This window comes from Molothrus aeneus, chromosome 20 (genome assembly GCF_037042795.1).
Source record: "Molothrus aeneus isolate 106 chromosome 20, BPBGC_Maene_1.0, whole genome shotgun sequence".
Taxonomy (NCBI): domain Eukaryota; kingdom Metazoa; phylum Chordata; class Aves; order Passeriformes; family Icteridae; genus Molothrus; species Molothrus aeneus.
In genome coordinates this window covers 614,352-630,268 of record NC_089665.1, presented here as the reverse complement: position 1 = coordinate 630,268, position 15,917 = coordinate 614,352, and positions in this window count along the sequence as shown.

The following is a 15,917-nucleotide window of genomic DNA, read 5'->3' as shown; positions in this document are numbered from 1 at the left end:
TGAGGATCAGGCCAGCAGAGAGGGATGTCTGGCTCACAGGAGAGAGGGATGAGGGAGGATGATCTCCTTGGTGCCCAAGACTGAACCAGCAGGAAGCTCTCAGGACTGGTTTTCACTCTGGGTGTGATGAGACAAGGAGGTGCAGTTGGGATGGATGGGAACCAGCAGGGAAATGAAGCTCTCCAGGGAAGAGAGAGAAGCAGACCTTTCCATGGCTTCAGCCTCTGGACAAATCACAACAGGCCTGAGAAGTGTCTGCTTGGGATCCTGTGGCAGATGGGATTACAGGACCAGCACAGGAATTAAATTAGGAATTAAATTGCAGGACCAGTGCAGGAATTAAAACAGGAAGGGAGCAGCACCAGAGGCTTTGGGACATGTGGAGAGCTCAGATGCCTATGTACCATCCCAGGCTAATGTCCTAATACAGATCCAGGCTCACGTCCATGCAAAGTTCCCCACACCCAGTTCCCTATGTCCAGGTCTCTGCCCAGGTCCAGATCTATGCCCATGTCCAGATCCATGCCCAGGTCCATGCCCAGTTCCCTATGTCCTGGTCCATGCCCGTGTCCAGCTACTTCGACCTCACGAAGGTGAGACCAGCCAGGGCCCTCTCCTGGGAGGGAGAGCAGGAGGAGGAATCCTGCCCTGAAGTGCCAGCACAGGGCACCCCAAGCACACCGGCCCTGGCTGGAATCAGGGCACAGCTGGCACAGGACAAGGACTGAAGCTCAGTGGCTCTTGCTGGGCTCCACAAACATTCTTGCTGCTGAGTCCCAGGCTGAGCTCTCGGGTCAGCAAGTGCCAGGACCATTAATAGTGCAGTGACAGTGTTTAAATTGGAGCTGCCACCAGTGCAGACACAATAACTCCTGGTGCCTGAGAAACTGATTAGCAATGGCCCCAGGCTGCATTTTCCATCACCCTCTGCAGAGCTGGGGGGGAGAAGGGTGAGAAGGGGACCTCTGGGACTTTGGTCCACACTGCCATCACCAGGCTCTTCCCTGAGGCTGTGCCCTGTCCCATCTCCCTCATGTCCAGCTGCTGGAGCCCCTAGTGCAGATCTCCAGGGCTGCACTGACACTTATTGTCGAGTGTTTACTGTCATTGCCGGGGAGACATTAGTTCAGATTATGTCAAAACAAAGTTATTCCAAGCTCAATCCTAGAGAAAAATATTATTGTAAGCACTGATTGGCGAGGGGCAGCATGTCCACCGCCAGCAGTCCCAAAGCCCAGGGGGTGGGGGGAGATAGGATCTTTGTTTTCCAGCCAGGCTCCCAGCCAAGAGCAGCCAAAGCCGAGGTAGAAGAGAGATGTTGTGAGGCAGCCAGGAATTCAGGTCAAAGCTTCATTTTCTCCAGAAAAAAAAAAATCCTTTAAACTGTAAGGAGAAAGTCTTGTTCCAGCCCCAGCCTTGGCCAGAGAGTGTATGTGCCATATTGTCCAGGAATTGAATGTAAGGAATCCAGATATGCCATGTTATCCAAGAATCACATGTAGGAAATCCAGGAGTGACTTGTTATCTAGGAATCACATGCTGGGAAGCCAGACACAGCCTGTTAGACAGTGATTGTATGCAAGGAATCCAGATGTGGCACATCAGCTGGGGGCTGGATGCAAGGAATCCAGATGTGCTGTGTTATCCCAGAGCTGCAGGGAGGGGTGAGAAACAGGCAAACACACAGAGGCTGCACCTACTTTGGGAGTGCAGGTACCCAGCAGACCCTGGCCTTAGCTCAGGAACAGATGAAAAGCCAAAAAGCAGGCTCAAAACCAAGGCTGCAGTTGGGGACAGGTCAGGGACAAGCCCACAGGGTGGGGGGACCTGGTGGCCAGCGAGGATCAAGGCAGGGAGGAACTGGCTGGAGGTGGAGGTGGGCCAGAGATCAGCTCTGGGGACAGGGGTCAGCAGAGAGGGGGTCATGTGGTGGGTGGCCCTTCTCACCCGTGCTGGACAATGGCCCCAGGGCCACCAAGAGAGGGACAGGAGGCGCCTTGAGCACAGTTGGCAGAGGGAAGGGGATGCACCAAGGGGAAGAGGAGAAGATGTAAGGGTATAAATGAGCCCAAAGAGGTGCAAGTAAGGACAGCAAAATGCAAACAAAGTCTCAGGAGAAATTCCCAGACAGTGAGATAGAGTGGACACCTCTCCCGAGGCTGGAAGGGGATGGATGGGATCTGCGGAGCAGCTCCCTGGGGAGCTGCAGGGGACAGAGCTGAGAGCCCCAGCTGGGCAGGGGCCCAGGGCTGCAGCCTGAACCCTGGGGAGCTCAGCCTCAGAGGGTGTCACCAAGACCACCCGGGGGCCCGTCCCAAGCATAGCTCCCTCATCCAGGGACAGGGGCAGGTGGGAAGCTGCCTCCACATGGGTGAGCCAGCACAGGTGCCACCACCCCCAGGAACCCTTCACAAACCTAGGAAGTGCTGGGAGTAAAGGAATCTTCCCCAACACTTGTCCCCTGGGGTGCCCCTACTTTAGAACTCTTCAGAGACACAGTCCTTTCCAATGCTGCCAGCACATCTTCCCACGAGCTGGGCAGAGCTTCGGAGCAGCTGGTACCATCTCCTGGCACTTGAGGCTCCTCTGGTCCCATCCCCAAGGGACAGAGGAAATAAGAAATAGGAAATAGGGAATAGGGAATAGGGAATAGGGAATAGGGAATGGGGAATAGGTCCATGACCACACTGCTGTGGTGATTCAGTGCCAGCCTGAGATCCAGTGCTGTAGATCTAATGCTTCCCATAAAGTGTGCCCTGGGGCTCAGGTGCACTGTTCTGACACATTCCCTCCCCTCCAGGATGTGGTTTCTCATCTGGTCTCCTCTCAGGGTCTATTTTCATCCTGCCCATTGAACAAGTGCCACGGAAACAAAGCTCTGGAGGGCTCTGGGGACTGGCCAAAGCATGAGCTGTGCAAATGGCACCAGGCAGAATGCCCAGCATTATTCCAGCATGGAAATGGCCTCTTCAGAGCCCCCCCCCTCCCCTTCCCCAGAGCTCCTGCAGGAAGAGGCACCCAGAAGGTGGCAGTGGAACATGCCCCAGCCATAGGGGTGCACAGAATCAGCACATTCTCCCTTGGGTTTGGGGAGGATGGATGCCTTGGAGCAGAGGAGGAGGGAGTGGGCTGTGGTGGGACTGCAAGGGTGCCCCCAGGCAGAAGGGCAGCAAGCATCCAAATTTATCCTGGGTTTTCTGGGAAAAGATCCTGATCCTACCCATGCCATCCTCTGGGTGACTCCGGGCAGGTGGGAGAACATTTCTCACACACAAAGTGAGCTCCTTCTGCAGACACATAGGTGGTGTCAGTGTCACCAGCTCTACCCTCGTCCCCTGCATCATCCACCCCTGTCTGTATGGGCACCCTTGGTGGCTGAGATCTCTATCCCAGCCTCCATTCCTCTGCACTGCCTTGTCCATCTCCTGTACCATATCCAGTGCCCACCCCCATGCTGGTTTCATGGTCCCCTGTGGGTGGCCTGTGGTCTGAGCAGCTCTTTGCTGCTGGACATGGAACTGGACCCACTTTCCTGTGAGGACTCTGCTCTTTCCTTAGTTTGGTGCCCCCTACCAAAGGGGAAAGCCCTGACAGAAGGGGGAAGTCCAGGGGTGGGGATCGGGCTCTGCTGCCAGGGAACAGGGACAGGACAAGAGGAAATGGCCTCAGGCTGGGCCAAGGGAGGGTCAGGCTGGATGCTGGGGAAAACTTCACAGAAACAGTGATCGGGCATTGGAACTGCCCAGGGCAGTGGGGGAGTCACCACCCCTGAAGGGGTTTAACAGATGTGTCAGTGTGACACTTGGGGACATGGGTTATGGTGGCCTTAGCACTGCTTGGGGAATGATTGGACTTGATGATCTCAGAGGGCTTTTCCAACCGGAATGAGTCAGTGATTCTGAGAGTTTAAGCAGCCGTACGCGCTCCTGCTGATTCTCCACAAGGGCCACAAAGGAATGGGAAGAGCACCTTGATTTGGTCTTTGCCAGCAAAGCTTACCTGGAGAATTTCTCCTACAAACTTGGCGCAGAGCCTGACTCACAGAAAAACCTTGTGCAGCAGAGCTCCAGGCAGTGGTGAATCCTCCGAAGATCCAGAATCTCCTCCAGTGCCTGGTGACCCTCAAAGAGTGGGAAACTGCAGCTTGTTTCGAGGCTGAGTTTGTCTAAATTAGATTTGCAGCCAGTGGGCCATGGTGTGCATTTGTCAACACTCCCCAAAGCGTCCCCCACCAGGAAATATCTTTATGTGCAATTACCTATAAAAATGGTGACATCACCGCCCAGGCTCCTTGGAGCAATCAGGACCAACCACGCCCTGCATCCTGCAGCTTATTCCCAGCCCCTGGGAGCAGGGTCCATGATGAGTGTCCGGCTCACCCTGTCTGGCTGCACAGCCCCCCCGGGCCATCCCTGCCCCTCCCTGGGCCATCAAGTCCTGGCTCATGGCAAGTGTCCAAGCCCTCAGCACTGTCCGGTTTTTCCAAGACTTGTTCAATGTCAGTGTCAGCATTTCAGGGACTCTTCCAGCAGCTCATTCCCAGCTCCAGGGTATCAGCGAACCAGGCCTGTTGGTCTGTGGTTGCGCAGCCTCCCTTGTTACAGATGTAATTGCTTTACCCTGGTCTCCCTCATTACAGATTTAATTACTTTACCCTGCCAGGATTGAACGTGTCTGCTTTGACCCAGCACAGGGTGGAGTCATTTGTTGAACACTGTTAGGATTAGGCCCCATTTGTTTTACGTAGGGCTGGGATTTGGGGTTGGCTTGGGTGTCCTAAATGTATGTTCTCAAAGGCTTCTCGCTGCCATCAGCCAGTGACAGCTCACTGATTTCTCTCCCCTCCTACCACCAGCAGTTCTGTACATCGCTGGAGGCCTCCCTGTTCCTCATCTCCCTGGGGTGCTCCTCCTTCTCCCGTCCATGCACAGGACCCTTGGGTTTTGACACATACCAGGCTCTCAGCAGAAACCTTCTCTCTGATGGAGTTGTCTCCTCCAGGACAGATGGAAGTGTCCCATGGGCCAGATGGACTCTGTTTGACTTGCCAGCCCTGGGTTTTCCATCACCACTCCTGCAGCCTTTTCCTGCCTCTGTCCACAATCTGCTGCAGCTGCTCCCAGGTGGACAGAGCAGCCCAGCCAGGACTCTGGGTGCTCTGCCGGGTCTAAGGCAGATCCTTCCCAAGGCCTTCACCAGGTGCCATCATCCTGCTGTCCCAGGATATGCCACCAACATCTCTTTTCCCATCCGATGGCCACTCAGCTCCACGCTACAACCTCCTCATCATGTGACACTGCCTGTCAGCATGAGTCACTCCTCCAGAAATCATGGCAGAGGCAGAAGGATGAGGAAGAGGGGAAGGCATGCTGCCCTCTCCAAGGCAGCAAAACAAAGTCAACACTTTGGCCTTCGTTCAGTTCCTTGCCTCTTCCCCAGATGCTGGCCAGGCCCCCGCCTGGTTCCCACCTGCTGCAGCACTTGGGCAGCGTGGTCCTCCCCCTGCAGCTGCAGGCCACCATATTTACATGTCCAAACCGCATCTGACAGCTTCTTCTCTGGGAGAATTATTTTGGGCTATGAAATCATGGCTTTTGGGGCACTGTTGAGATGTCCTTGAACGAGTCCCAGTTTTTGCTAACACCTCCCACTCTAAATTTACAGTCCCAGTCAGTCATGCCAGCAATTGTTTCGAATTTTAGCAAATTGACCTTTCAGATGTCCAAATAAACACTCAGTTCATTGATGGCCAAGACGGGCACAGCCGTGGTGCTCTCTGGTGCCTACAGATCCCCCATCCTGAGCCCAGGAATTCACCTGTCACCAGCAGAGCCACCTCACTCCTTACCCTGACAGTGCCCAGAGCTCTGTGCACAGGCCAGTTCTTGTCTGATTTTAGAAACTTTGGAGAAGTTGTGCTGCTGACTGCACATCACAGCCCTAAAAGCCTCTACCCAGCATCTCCAGGGAATGACTTTCCCTCCTAGAGCGTTTCCTGCAAGCTGAAATCATGTTTCACCTAAACAACCCTGTCTAATGAGAGAAGGGCTGCCTGCAGGGCTGTCTGTGGAATCCAGGACCATCAGTGATGTGTCAGCTCCTGTCCTGCCCCTGGGCTGAGCCACTGCATCTCCCTGGGCTGCTGCTGCCCAGGGTCACAGTGCTCATCCAGCCTCTCTTTCGGCTGTTCCGTTCTTGAACAGCCCCTCCTGGCAACAGCATTTCATTCATTCTTCATCCCATTCTCCCTCCTTGTGAGGCACTTAAAAACTTTACCTTTGAGGCTGGGCTGTTTTGTTCATTATTCACCTCAGAATCCTTCACCACATTTTTGGCAGCCTTGTGGCCCCAGTCCCTCCCAGCCACCTTCATTCCTGAAGCTGATTTGTTTGTCGAAACTCACGCTGTTTCTGGCCATAGTTTCACTGGACTCAGCTGCCACTACATTTGCAACAAGTGTTGGGCAACAGCACGAGCAGACTTCATGTTTTTAAACCCAGCTATTTTTGGGACTCGTGCATGGTGCTGCTGTGGCTGAGGTCACCACCCTACCTCATGCACACACTGGACACACCTCTGCTCCTTCCTATGTAGAGGCACACCTTCAGGTGGCCCAAACCTGTACCAAGGGGCTCAGCTCATCAGCACAGGTCACTCACAGCTGGCACCACCCAGCCTGGTGCCCTCTGCCCACACCATGCTCCAGGGCCTCCGTGGTCTTCAATGGTGGGATCACTTGTGGGAGGACCATTGACAAGGTTTGGGTGACACATTGGAGCTGGGCACACTTTGGAAGTCGTGTGGGTCATCCCTGCTTGTTGGTCACACCAAGATCTGCTGCTCCAGGAGGTGCCAGTCCAGCACTGCTGTGTCCCACACCCAGGTGACCCAACTGGCGCATCAGCAATGGTGTGAACCTGGCTCCAAGCACGTTCCACAGACCATTCCTTCTCAACACACCTCTCACAGCAATGGGATGCCTCCATGGGGATCAGCAGGGCAGGGGTGTAGGCACCTCCTCTCCACGGAACCACATCTCCAGAATGAGGGTCAACATCAAGCCAAGCTTCCTGCACCGTGTGGAAGGGGGTCAAATCCCATCACTCCAGATGGGTGTTGCTGACTGATGTTCCCACAGGTGGAAGGACAGAGGCCATAGCATCCTTTGGATCTCCTTCCCCCCGAGGCAGAGGGGATGGGAATGGCCACTGGCCCCATCTGGTCTCCTCCCGGAGAGCCCTTGTCCCATGGGACAGCCCCTGCCCATGGAAGATGCCGTCGGACTCAGGCCCTTGGAGGAAGAGCCAGGTCCAGAGGACAAGGTGACCAGGGCTGTCCAGGCTGCAGAGGTGTCCGGGGGGCTCGTGGATCTCGACAGACGCCGGTGCCAAGCTGAGCTCCCCATGGGTGTGGAGCAGCTCTGCTCCAGGTGCCCCGGCACGGAGCAGCCCCGGGCACCGCACGGGATCTCGGAGGTGCCGCCAGGCGCCGGTGACTCATGGAATGGGAACAGGCAGTTCCGCGGGACCGGGGAGCCCGGGGAGACGACAACAACATTCTGAGATTTATTCCACAAAGCAGCCTGAAAACAAACCCGAGGAATGTTTATTCTTTTTCCTTTGTGGCAGGGAAATAAAGCCTGATTGTCTCTCGCTTGGAAATGCTGGCACCCCGGCCGCGGCTCCTCCGCAGAGATCGCGGCGCAGCTGGACCCTCCCAGCCCTGAGTCAGGGCTGCACAGGACGGAGATTTATGGAGTGCCTGAATGCCTGGGCCGGAGCCCACTGGGAGAGGTCACAGCGAGCCGCGGCAGCACCTGCCACAGCGGCGGCCACCTGGGCCTTCCTTCCGCCCAGCACAGCCCCCGGGCTGCGAGCGATGGACACACACGGGAGGGAGCGGCCGTCCCCTCCCCAGAGCTGTTTGTCCCCTCCCCGTGGGGGTGCATCGGTGGCAGAGGAGGGCTGGGACCTGCTCTGAGGCCACTCATGTTGGGTCCACACCTTGCACAGCAGCTGCGCTCTCCCTTGACATTCTCCCCCAGAACCCCACCCTGCCCTCCCCAGCATCCCCAAACACCCTCCTGGCTCCAGAGAGGCCAGGCCAGGTAAACACCTGGGGTCTCAATGGTCAAAGAACACCCAGGCCAGCCCAGACCCTCTGTAAGAGCAGCCAGCAGTGCAGGAGTCACTGGGTGAGATGTCAGAGACCTTGAGGACTAGGACATACCCAGCACTGTGCCAGTCACCTCACAGAGAGCACAGAGGCACCCCAAAACCCGACACCACACCCCATCCAGATGCTCTCTTGTTCCTCCAACACTCCACTCCCAAGAGCTACCAGCCTCCCTGGGGAGCTGCTCCCGACAGAACCAGTGCTGAACCATTCCCCAGGGCTGCTCCCTTTCCTGGGAGCAGGAACACCAGCCCCGAGACTGGGGATGGGGCAAACACCGGCGGGAGCAGGGCCACGGGAAGGGCAGCACGAGGAGGAGCAGCTCCTCAGGATTCCAGCACATCCCGAGCAGCCTCAGCCGACCCAGGCTGGGAAAGCCGGGATGGGCTCCCCCGAAGGAGGAGTTGGAGCCACTAAAAGTGGATGGCAGGAAGGTGGAGCCACAAAGCCCTCAGGTGAGGGGACAAAGGACTGTGAGCCCCCCAGCAGCCTTAGGGTTCCCAGGGGTGGGCAGGGATGAGGGGGGACTGTGGGCAGTGCCAGCCCATGCCCCCACTGCAGCCACCCCCAGCTCATGTTTTCCACATGTCTGGCAGGGGCCTTGCTCTTTGATCGCGCCTTGCAAGTTTTTCCAGCTTTGACCTCAGTCCCACTGCAGAACACGCAGCCTCTGCAGGCTCGGGAGGGCTGGAGCCCATCCCATTCCCTGCCCTGTCTCACAGGCCCCAGCCCTTTACAATCAGGAATGTTTATTTAATTTTATTTTTTTAAATGAAACAAAAACCCCCTCACATACAGTTAGGGAAGCCCTGAGACAACAAACAAACATGAGTGTGATACTGAGCTTCAAAAGGGCAGGAAGAACCAGTCTGTGCCTCATAAAATAATGAGTATTAGGAAAAGATCCTTAAATACCACAGATAAAAAAAGCAAAAGCATCTGGCACAGACCATTTGCAAAGAACATCTCTTGCCTGAGAAACTTAATTGTTTTGTCAGGAAGAATTACTGGAAGAGGCCAATTAGAGCTGGATTTCAGTTCAGTGCCTGGCCTGATGGCCCCAAAGATTAGCACCCACACGCATCTCAGTGTCCCAAGCAGTGTCACACCAGCACTGGAGCAATGCCTGGGAACTGCCAGGGACACAGGGATGTGTCCTGGTTTGTGTAACAACCAGCCATCCTAGGAGGGGGTCAGGGTGCATTCCCAAACCCTGGGGACGCTGGAACCAGAGGGGCTGGGCTGCTGCTGAGCAGGGAGATGTGAGAGCAGCAGAGTGAAGCCTTTGAATCCTGGGATCCCAAGGCTGGTCTATGGGGAACACCCTCTGAAGGGTCTGAGAAATCAGACTGAGGGGATTGACCCTGAGACCAGGAGAGGACAGAGAGGGAAGAGGAGTCCTCACCATGACGGGCAGTGGGACCATCCCAAGGGCACCAGGCACCATCTCTGGTATCAGCCTGTCACGACCTGCTCTGGCACCTGGCAGAGGATGTGCAGCTCCATCCAGGAGCCAGGACCATCCTAGTGCCAGGTCGGGAGCCAGAGCCAGACCAGGGTCACATTCCAGGGAAATGTCCCAGCTCTGACCAGAGCCTGCAGTGAACAGCTCAGAGCTCGGGGAGGTCAAGGTCCCAGGGTAGAGCCATTCTTCATCTTGTGCCCTCCTCTTCTGCAAACCTCCTTCATGATTTGGACCTTCTTTTACAGGCCTGCTTGGTGCCATCTCCCAGAGCCTTCAGCCCCTCAGGGACTGTCACAAACATCGTTGTGCTCCATCAAGAACATTCCAGAGTGCCTGAGGTGGGCCAGGCCCTGCAGAGGTGTCTGGCCCAGCCCCGCTCCCCCAGCACAGCAGGTCCAAGGTGATAATGTTCCCTGGGGCCAGTCAAGTTCTGAACATGCCCAAGAGCAAAGCCCCACCAACTTCTCCATTCCCACATTTTGTGACTGTCATAGGGGAAAAAAATTCCACCAGGAGAAATTCAGGCATTCCCTGTGTCGCCAGCCATGGCTGTCACCTCCAGTCCTGCTGCAGCCCAGCGAGCCCAGGTGAAGCAGAGCAGCCTCCAGGGGCTCCTCCCTGCTGGGCCCAGCTCCCCCTCAGCCCACGGCCCTGCTCACCATCCCAGCAGGGTCCCATGCCCTGCTGAGGGGACAGTGGCTGCTGGGGCACTGAGGTTCAGGACTGCAGGTGCTTCCCAGGAACCTTTGCCCTGCAGGGCCTGGGGCTCAGGGCCAAGGGAAGTGCAGAGGTCAGCAAGGGCAGCGTGGGAAGTGGGAGAGGGCAGAGGCAGGGACAGCTTTGGAACAGCCCTAATGGAGACATCCATTCACTCACAGAGACCCCAAGCATGAGTGAAACCAGACCCTGGGGGAGAGATAACAGCACAATTACAGCCAAACTGGAATCCAGACCATGGCTTGCCTGCTCTTGCTGGGGAAAAAAAAAGATGAAAAAATAACAAAGTACCTGCCACAAGCACCAGGTCCTGCCTGCTGGACACAGCCCTGGGGAGCTGGTCCATGGCAGGAGCCAGGGGCACGGGGTTGTGCCTACAATTGGATGGGGCTGGAGGCACTCAGGGTGCTTTTGTGGGGTCCTTATGGCACCCGAGCTCTGCAGAACACTGCCAGCCTAGGATGGATCCCACAGACTGGGGAGAAGGGGCCTGGGGTCCCACACATCCCAGCACGTCCCAGAACAGCTGGGGACAGGATGAGATGTTATTGCAGCCACAGAGCCCTGGCAAGATCCACCCCTGGTGCTTCCCAGCTCTGGCCAGAGGAGGGGAGCTGAGGCAATTCCCCCTCTTGGGTTGTGTCCCATAAGTGCAGAGATCCCTGCCTGAGCAGGAGGCTGAAGGCCCAGCCAGGAGGGAACAGGACACCAAGCCTCTGTCACCAGGCACTGGCAGGATGGGATCTGGAGGCATGTGGAGAAACACCCTGTCCCTCATCCCACCCTCAGTCTTGAAGCACCCAGAGACACAGCTCTGCCTCCAGCCTGGCTTGGCCTTCCCATGGGATGTCTGGGCATGAAGAAACCACTGCTCCCACCAGCTCAAAATACCACCAAACCCAGTGGCCATCATGTCTCCAGCGCTTGCCTTGCCCCCACTGCCGTGTCCATTCCACACCTGCTGAGGGCAACAGGGACAGGCCCAGGGATGGCAAATCCCCCCAGGGACCATGGTCCTAGGGTAGGAGCAGAGCAGCTGCTGGGCTGTGCTGCCCTCAGCTGCACATCCCAGGGGGTTCAGGCTCTCAGGACCTGCTCTGGGCCCTGCAGCCAAGCCCAGCAGCCCCAGCTCAGCCCTAGGCAGCAAAGGTGCTGAGCAATGGCCAGCCTGGCACAGCCTGGCACAGCCTGGCAGCCCCCCCACAGGGCAGGACCCATCACACCAGCCTGGGAACAGGAAAGTAGAGGCTGCCAGTTTGGAATTATGGAGTGTAATCCTGGGATGTTGGACCCCTGGCACTCTCATCATGAGACAGAAAACAAAAAATCCCTGGGAAATGAGGGGTCCCTCCTCAGCCCAGATCCCGCTGGCAGCACTGGTGGGAGCTGCCCCTCTCTGCCAAGGTCAGGGCAGCTCCAGGGGACACGGGCAGCCCCAGACAGCCCCAGTCCCTCTCTCCAGGAGGTGCAAGAGCACAGCATCCCAGGATGTGCCTGTCAGGAGCAGGAATGCAGGCCATAAATCACTGGGGCTGTGATGGGAGCTGGCTCCAGGCCACGGCCATGGCAGCCCCTCGTGCTCCCCTTGCCAAAGGGAACAGGCAGGGCACGGGGTGCTGGCGGCGCTGCCACCACACGCAATCCGTCTGCAATGCTGCAGCCTGGATTTGTATCAAAAAGGTCCAAAGGTTGGATGATTTAATTTTTTCATTTTTCCTTGCAGCACAGCAGGAAATAGCTGGGATAGTTACATACCTGGCGAGATGGCCGAGGAGCCAGGGGCCAAGAAACACAGAGGATCTGGCATGGCCCAGAGCATCTGTGCTGCACACAGAGCCTGCAGGCACCTGGGGCTGAGGGGTCTGCACACCTGACCCGGGAGTGGGAGGTCACAGCAAGGACCCCCACACCAGCCAAGGCTTCAGGAACCGGTAGAGAGTGACCAGCATGACCTGGGTGGCTTAGAAGTACAGACTCATGGAATGGTTTGGGTTGGAAGAGACCTCAGAGCCCACCCAGGGACACCTTCCACTGTCCCAGGCTGCTCCAAGCCCTGTCCAGCCTGGCCTTGGGCACTGCCAGGGATCCAGGGGCAGCCCCAGCTGCTCTGGGCACCCTGTGCCAGGGCCTGCCCACCCTCACAGGGAACAATTCTTTCCCAATATCCCATCCATCCCTGCCCTCTGACAGTGGGAGCCATTCCCTGTGTCCTGGCATAGAAATCTTCTCTGACACTGGTACTTTGTGCCATCTTGACCCCCAAACCCTTGTTCTACCAGCAGAGCAATTGTCCTTCCCTTGCTGAGGGTGATCAGACCAGTTTCCTCCTGATCCTGATCATGACTCTGATCCTGATCCTGGTCCTGGTCCTGGTCCTGGTCCTGATCCTCCTTTCCAGCCTCTGTGGGGCTCCTCCAGCCCCTACTCTCCACCAGGATCAGCCTGATTTTCCTCTTAAGGCATCTCCCTTAGTAAGGTGGGTTGTGGGGGTGACTTTTTTAAAAATATCATTTCTTCAACAAGTCAGGCTCACTTTGAGTTGGTCCTTCAAGGTTTCTCACATGGCTGTGGATTCCAGGGTGTTGAGAATTGTGGGAACCACACCTGCACACACATTATAACAGTCCCAGGAAAGTCATGGTCCTGTGAAACAGCACCAAACCCCTTCCTGCACTCAAGGGTCAGACACATGTCCTTCCCAGCTGCCTTTCCAAGTGCTGGAGGAGGAGGTTCTCTGCCTTGCCCTGTTCTGAGAGGGTGGGGGAGCAGTGCCCAAAGCTCCCCTGCACTTCACCCCCAACAGCAGAAACCCAGCACCCACACAGGGTGACACAGCCTCGAATACTTTCCCAGCTTATAGCAGTTTTCATGGACATCCTGAGCCAGAGCTGAGCCTTTGGCTGTGATAATCCTTGAGGTATTTTTCTTCCATGAACTCGAGCTGAACCCACCCTCTGAACACACGTGAGCTCCTAGTTTAATTGTTACTTGAGATAATCCACAGATGAGATTTCTTCAGATAGTGTTCAAAGTGCCATAAGACAAAAGTCCATCACCAGGCTTTTGGAAATGTGGGATTTACCCAGGCTCCCTGTGCCTCCAGCCCAGCCTAGGCTAAGCTCAGCCCTGTGAGAGGACTTTACCTGCACTCCCCACTCAGTGTAGAAAAGGAAGGTGACCAAGCAGCCACCCCAGACCCAGCCATGGTCACACCTCCCCAGAAGCACAGGGACCACCCTGGGTCAGCAGGATCACCAGAGATCACCTTCCCTTCCCTCTGGACCCTGGGAAATCCATCAGCCACCCCAGCAGGCCATGCTGCCTCTGCTCACGCACTCCTGTTACCCTGTCTCGAATGATTTAAAGTTGTTTCCGCTGTCTGGGCTCCTCCTCCTTGTTCTTGAGATAATTCCCAAGATTTCCATTTTGCCGGATTCCTGGCCTCTCCCTGAACTTACTCCCTTGACTCTGTTTCTGCAGGAGCAGGACCCTCCCTGACTCGCGCTCCCAGGAACTCCAGCCCGCCGCCTTCGCTCCACCACTCTGCCTCCTCCAAGAGCCCCTGCACACCCTCCTCCAGCTGCACTGTCCCTTCAGAGACACCCACCACCAGCCTGCCTAGCCAGGTCATTCGGATCAACACAGGCTGGGGAGCGTTCAGAGGAGCAGCTCCAGCCACCAAACCCAAAGATGCAATCCTCCAGCAAAGTCCTGCGGAGCTGAAATGCTCGGCACAGGGAGGGCAAGCCTCAACAGCCAGCAGCGATTGGCTGGCATCATCTCCAAAACAAGCACAGATGCCATTGGGCTCTAGGATGGATGAACTCAGGGGTGGGGAGCAAGTTGGTCTTTAGGGTCACTTCCAACCCAAACCCTTCTAGGATTCTAGGAACTCTCAGTCCATGGTCATCATCACCCAACCCACTGACACCTTCCCACTCCATTGCTCTCACTCCAAATCCCTTGTGTAACTTCTCAGCTTGCTTTCCCTGCATGGGTGACATGGTCCAAGTCTGGTGATTTGGTTCCAGTTGGAATTGGCAAAGCTCAGCTCAGGTTAAGCTCAGCTCAAGACAGTGATAATGGTTTGACCTGTTTGGCTTCACTCCCACGGGGGCAACTCCTCATTTGGGCAGGATGGGCAAGGGATGAAGCAGCATAGGGATTCTCCATCTCTCCTGCCAGTGGCAATCTGTAGGGCCCACATCACAGCTGGGATTCAGGGATGTCCCTGAGAAAGGAAAGACTGCTCTCCAGAAGAGCCTGGGGATAAAACAAATAACAGCAATTGGGCACAGCAGCCCATCCTCCTTCCTGAATATCCATAGAGTTGGAAGTTGGTGGAGGAAGTAACAAACTGCTTTTTAGGATTCAGATACCCAAACACCACCTCAGCCCTTGTGCAGACAGAGTTGAGGTGGCTTGACATCACCAAAGGTCCAGAAGTGCTTTAGGACCATCAGGATGAGCCCAACAGATAAGGTCCAGACTGCCCTGGGATCACCGAGATCCCTTGGAGAGCAGCCAGCTTTCCCAAAAGCACTGAGTCATCTTTTACAAGTCACAAGAAATCCTTTGTTTATTTCTAGCCACTAGTCCACTCATTAATTCCTGCCCCAGTGAAAGTTTGTACCTTATTACTGAGCTGGGCTTCACTGCAACTTCCACCTCTGGCATCTCACCCAGCCTGTCCCTCGTTCTTCCCAGGAGGTGGCAGTCACTTCCCAAGATGCAGGGACCAAAGAGGGGAGTCCCGGGGAGGGGATCCGGAACGGGGCACAGGAGTCCTCTGGGTAGCCAGGCTGGTGGCAGGGCAGGTGGTCGGGGGGATCTGGGGACATGGTCGGGTGGGCTTGCATCGAGCCAGAGGACTGTGGGGCAGCCATACCTGGAATGACAGGAGTGGCAGGGATGTGACCAGTGAGTCACGTTGTGTCCCAGGGTTGGAACAGGGAGCTCCTGGGGTGGACCTGAGGACACTGAGTCACAAGGATGCTGTTCCACGAAGGACTCTGAGTCAGGAGGGTGCTGTTCCACGAAGGTGATGAGTTCCAGAGGTGCTGTCCCGGGAGGGACGCTGAGTCACTGGCCTGAGGTGTGCCAAGGTGTCAGTGATGTCATGGCACTGCCTGCGGGAATGGGAACAGGGAGGCAGCATCAGGGGAACTCAGCTGGCTGCAGGAAGGGCTGTGAGGGACAGAAGATGGGTCCAGGAGGTGATGGGGTGTGACAGAGAAACGGGAGACGTGTGGTGGGTGGAACCTGAGGTCTCTGGGTGTCTTGGATATGGTCAGGGTGGGAAGTCCCCAGTCAGGGGAAAGGAGCAGGTGACAATGGAGACAAGAGGGAACAAGGGGGAAGGGGAACAAGGAGTGAGGTCCATGAGTTGGGGGTGTGGATGTGGTTTGTGAGGCTGCTCAGAGGTGAGGAAGAAGCTGAGCTCAGCTAAGAACTGCAGCCAGAACACACACTGTGAATGAAGCCACTGGCATTTGGGATGGGGATAAGGAGAAATGGGAATACCACCAGTGTGGGAGCACCATGCCCCTATGAATGTGTG